This window comes from Bufo bufo, chromosome 8 (assembly GCF_905171765.1).
Source record: "Bufo bufo chromosome 8, aBufBuf1.1, whole genome shotgun sequence".
In the NCBI taxonomy this organism is placed as follows: domain Eukaryota; kingdom Metazoa; phylum Chordata; class Amphibia; order Anura; family Bufonidae; genus Bufo; species Bufo bufo.
The window spans coordinates 192,840,892-192,846,891 of record NC_053396.1 but is presented as its reverse complement, the minus strand read 5'-3'; positions in this window follow the sequence as shown (position 1 = coordinate 192,846,891).

Genomic DNA, 6,000 nt, shown 5'->3' with positions numbered 1-6,000 from the left:
GTACAGATCTTATACCTAACATTGAATTTTCCAGAGTGCTGCTGTGACCCTTTTGATTAGATATATAGATAGGAGATAGAATGGAAGGCTAGATAGATAATTGATAGATAGAGAGATAATAGATAGATAGATAGATAATAGATAGATAATAGATAGATAATAGATAGATAATAGATAGATAGATAGATAGATAGATAGATAGATAGATAGATAAATAAAAGTAGATAGATATATAGATAGATAATAGATAATAGATAGATAATAGATAAATGATAGATAATAGATAGATAGATAGATCGATCGATAGACAGATAGATAGATAATAGATAGATAGATAATAGATAGACAGATAGATAGATAGATAGATAGATAGATAGATAGATAGATAGATAGATAGATAGATACAGGGAGTGCAGAATTATTAGGCAAGTTGTATTTTTGAGGATTAATTTTATTATTGAACAACAACCATGTTCTCAATGAACCCAAAAAACTCATTAATATCAAAGCTGAATATTTTTGGAAGTAGTTTTTAGTTTGTTTTAGTTTTAGCTATTTTAGGGGGATATCTGTGTGTGCAGGTGACTATTACTGTGCATAATTATTAGGCAACTTAACAAAAAACAAATATATACCCATTTCAATTATTTATTTTTACCAGTGAAACCAATATAACATCTCAACATTCACAAATATACATTTCTGACATTCAAAAACAAAACAAAAACAAATCAGTGACCAATATAGCCACCTTTCTTTGCAAGGACACTCAAAAGCCTGCCATCCATGGATTCTGTCAGTGTTTTGATCTGTTCACCATCAACATTGCGTGCAGCAGCAACCACAGCCTCCCAGACACTGTTCAGAGAGGTGTACTGTTTTCCCTCCTTGTAAATCTCACATTTGATGATGGACCACAGGTTCTCAATGGGGTTCAGATCAGGTGAACAAGGAGGCCATGTCATTAGATTTTCTTCTTTTATACCCTTTCTTGCCAGCCACGCTGTGGAGTACTTGGACGCGTGTGATGGAGCATTGTCCTGCATGAAAATCATGTTTTTCTTGAAGGATGCAGACTTCTTCCTGTACCACTGCTTGAAGAAGGTGTCTTCCAGAAACTGGCAGTAGGACTGGGAGTTGAGCTTGACTCCATCCTCAACCCGAAAAGGCCCCACAAGCTCATCTTTGATGATACCAGCCCAAACCAGTACTCCACCTCCACCTTGCTGGCGTCTGAGTCGGACTGGAGCTCTCTGCCCTTTACCAATCCAGCCACGGGCCCATCCATCTGGCCCATCAAGACTCACTCTCATTTCATCAGTCCATAAAACCTTAGAAAAATCAGTCTTGAGATATTTCTTGGCCCAGTCTTGACGTTTCAGCTTGTGTGTCTTGTTCAGTGGTGGTCGTCCTTCAGCCTTTCTTACCTTGGCCATGTCTCTGAGTATTGCACACCTTGTGCTTTTGGGCACTCCAGTGATGTTGCAGCTCTGAAATATGGCCAAACTGGTGGCAAGTGGCATCTTGGCAGCTGCACGCTTGACTTTTCTCAGTTCATGGGCAGTTATTTTGCGCCTTGGTTTTTCCACACGCTTCTTGCGACCCTGTTGACTATTTTGAATGAAACGCTTGATTGTTCGATGATCACGCTTCAGAAGCTTTGCAATTTTAAGAGTGCTGCATCCCTCTGCAAGATATCTCACTATTTTTGACTTTTCTGAGCCTGTCAAGTCCTTCTTTTGACCCATTTTGCCAAAGGAAAGGAAGTTGCCTAATAATTATGCACACCTAATATAGGGTGTTGATGTCATTAGACCACACCCCTTCTCATTACAGAGATGCACATCACCTAATATGCTTAATTGGTAGTAGGCTTTCGAGCCTATACAGCTTGGAGTAAGACAACATGCATAAAGAGGATGATGTGGTCAAAATACTCATTTGCCTAATAATTCTGCACTCCCTGTAGATAGATAGATAATAGATAAATGATAGATAGATAAATAGATAGATAGATAGATAATGCCATCTTTATGGTCACTTTACAACCTTTATGAGAAGCTAAGAATATGCATTATTTGGCTATCTCTGCTAGTCCAATAGAGAATGAATGGAGCAGCAGAAGACAGGCTTGACCTGCTGCTCGATCAATATGGGAACATTGGACCCCATTCTGGGGATCAGTGGAGGTCCCCGTGGTCAGACTCGCAGCGATCAGTTAGTTATCCCTTAACTGATGGATAGGGGATAAATTCCTATTTGGCACAAACACTTTAAGCCAACAGAATTGTAAATGCAGCTCTGGAGTATAATACAAGATGTAACTCAGATTTAGTACAGGATAAGTAATGTAATGTACGGAGACAATGACTCCACCAGCAGAATAGTGAGTGCAGCTCTGGAGTATAATACAGGATGTAACTCAGGATCCGTACAGGATAAGTAATGTATGTACACAGTGACTCCACCAGCAGAATAGTGAGTGCAGCTCTGGAGTATAATACAGGATGTAACTCAGGATCAGTACAGGATAAGTAATGTAATGTATGTACACAGTGACTGCACCAGCAGAATAGTGAGTGCAGCTCTGGAGTATAGTACAGGATGTAACTCAGGATCAGTACAGGATAAGTAATGTATGTACAGAGTGATTCCACCAGCAGAATAGTGAGTGCAGCTCTGGAGTATAGTACAGGATGATTTGTACAAGGTAAGTAATGTAAAATATTCTTTAAGTAATGTAAGTCCTGTCTATACACAGTATAAAATATAAGACGGTGATAAAAGATTTGAACCTATGGACTCTTATACATAAATAATACAGGAAATATTCTGCAGCTCTTCTCATATAGAGCCAGTATTCATGTGCTAGTGGAGCAAGAGCCAGGGCCAGATATTAATCTTCACCCGAGGAGTTATGTGTGAAGACATGGAAATTGGCTTCTGTGTGATTCTGTGACCGGGCGTGCATTCACGGGTTCAATAGAATGGATACAGATGAGGATGCAGAGCCATAAATTTAATTTGAAGATACTCTATCTGCTCCTATCTTATTAGTTACCCTCAGTGCTAGGATAGCACGAGCCTAAGAGTCAGCCTTGCATCAATCTTCATGTCATTTCAGCAGTATTGTGCAGTATTCTGCATTCTCTAGATTATTGCAAGATACTATGGTCTACAGGTCTACAATACAAACCTATGGGGACCATCGCGCCTCCATGCAGCCACCGCCAATAATTAGATTTTGAGAACCATACATTTTTTGCCCATTGAACAAGAATTTTAAGAAAAAAAATCATTGTCTACAGGACCAAAAACAGGGGAAATGGAATGACCCTCGAGGACATAAGTTGAATACTTACAATTTGGGGAACTCAGCATTTGTTTGGGGGCAAGCAAAGCTGGAGTTTAAGTTTTTGGTAGGAGCTTTCCTTTATGAGCGCCACCTGCTGTTTGTTATTTTTCTTATTTCTCTGTCCTGTTCACTGAGATGGTCGCACGTGCTCAGTTTCATCCTTCCACTGCCTCCTGGGCTGTGATAGGGAGAGAGCTGCAGCAGAATGGACACGCCCCCTTAGCTGCAGCAGAAAAGACACGCCCCCTGAACTGCAGCAGAATGGACACGCCCCCTGAGCTATCGGCTTGATATAAATCTAGCAGAGCAATGAATGGGGAGATCTCTGGATCCATGTGAGGTACAGGGCTGGTTCTAGCTTTGTTAGAAAGATATTTCCATGTACTATATGATGTCTGATTTTCATTTTTTACATTAATCATGGGAGAACCCCTTTAACCGTGATTCTAATGTGAATTTTGAATAGCTGTGGAGCCCTAGCCTTATGGTCAGGCTTAGCTCTTAAAGTTCTGCAGGTTGTCTATCTTGAAGAAATATATCAGCATCCCCTTGAATTTAGCTTGTCTCTTATGGTCCCATGGTGGCGCCTCATACTGTAGCAACCCAAGAAGAGTTGGAGCAGAGGATGGGAGTGGTAGTGGCTCTGGCCGTCACAGTCAATCACGGTGCCCTTCCTCGCACCGTTGCTCCTTACAGCCATGCAGTGAAAGCGGGGAGCACCCTTTCTACCCCAAAAGCACATCCTGATGTTGGGGCTCCTGCTTCATGGTAGTTGGGGTGCCCATGATGTCAAGTGTTTGTATGGGTACAAGGCAGGACGTGTAGAGTGCAATGTCGGGCGTTTGATGCACGGAATCAGTAACCAGACCAGATTTAAAAGAATAAACGTCTCTCTTTACGGTGGTGAAAAATGGGAGTCGTTGTACTGTACATCTAACAATACCAAAAACACAGAAGCACATATCAACCAATCAGATTCCTCCTTTCATTTTCCAAAGAAGCTGTCCAAATTGAAAGGAGGAATCTGATTGGTTGCAATGGGCCACTAAGCCAGTTCTACTTTACACCAGTTTGATAAATGACCCCCACAGTTCCCACAATATACAGTGCGAATCTCCTCAGATGGTTTTATATGGATTTGAGCAAGGATGTAAATGATCAGACTCTTTCCGCTCTCTCTTTCTCAAGTCTCTTCCTGCAGAATCTATGGCTGGCAACCTCACTTTTGCAGTTGTGCCTATAATTCACAATTGAGGTTTACAGGTTTCCGAGACGCGACCGACAAAGTCGTGTCCAAGCGTGAAGGGTGTCTTAACAGTATTCCCCTCACTGCAGTAAAGTCTGAATAGCTTAAGTAGCAGGAGACCTTACTGACTCCAATGCTCAGGCAGGTTTCTAAACCTTCTTGTTACATATAGTTACATAGTTAATACAGTTGGAAAAAGACATACAGTACCGTAAGTCCTTCAAGTCAAACCAAATGATTGATGGGGATGCCTAACCACTAACCATTACCTCTAACCCCTAACCCATTTACCCCAATCACGGTTATATTATATACTCTACTATGTGATATGCTCTCGGCCACATGACTTTGCTGTTGTCTAGTTCACTATATGCTTAAAGGGATAATTCATTACATGTTTTACATATATACGGTATATATATATATATATATATATATATATATATATAATGAAAAAAGACTGCAGCACTTCCAATTGGTGAAAAAATGTGAAGTCCTTTAATGAAGAACTTCACATTTTTATCACCAATTGGAAGTGCTGTGGTCTTTTTCATTTTATTGATGGGACAGTGGTCAGGTTTATATCGCTGGCACTCCTCTTTATACTAAGGTGTGCTGCCCTGGATCTGTTTGTGTGTGTGTAGATATATATATATTTATGAGACATTTTGCTGTATATAACCCAGAGCCATGGACCAGCTCTACAGTATAAGCCATGTTTTAGTGTGTAGCACCTGTGTTACATGTATGTGCTCTATCTATATAAGCTATGTTTTAGTGTGTAGTACCTGTGTTACATGTATGTTCTCTATCTATATAAGCCATGTTTTAGTGTGTAGCACCTGTGTTACATGTATGTGCTCTATCTATATAAGCCATGTTTTAGTGTGTAGCTCCTGTGTTACATGTATGTGCTCTATCTATATAAGCCATGTTTTAGTGTGTAGCACCTGTGTTACATGCATGTGCTCTATCTATATAAGCTATGTTTTAGTGTGTAGTACCTGTGTTACATGTATGTTCTCTATCTATATAAGCCATGTTTTAGTGTGTAGCTCCTGTGTTACATGTATGTGCTCTATCTATATAAGCCATGTTTTAGTGTGTAATACCTGTGTTACATGTATGTGCTCTATCTATATAGGCCATGTTTTAGTGTGTAGCTCCTGTGTTACATGTATGTGCTCTATCTATATAAGCTATGTTTTAGTGTGTAGCACCTGTGTTACATGTATGTTCTCTATCTATATAAGCCATGTTTTAGTGTGTAATACCTGTGTTACATGCATGTGCTCTATCTATATAGGCCATGTTTTAGTGTGTAGCTCCTGTGTTACATGTATGTGCTCTATCTATATAAGCCATGTTTTAGTGTGTAGCACCTGTGTTACATGTATGT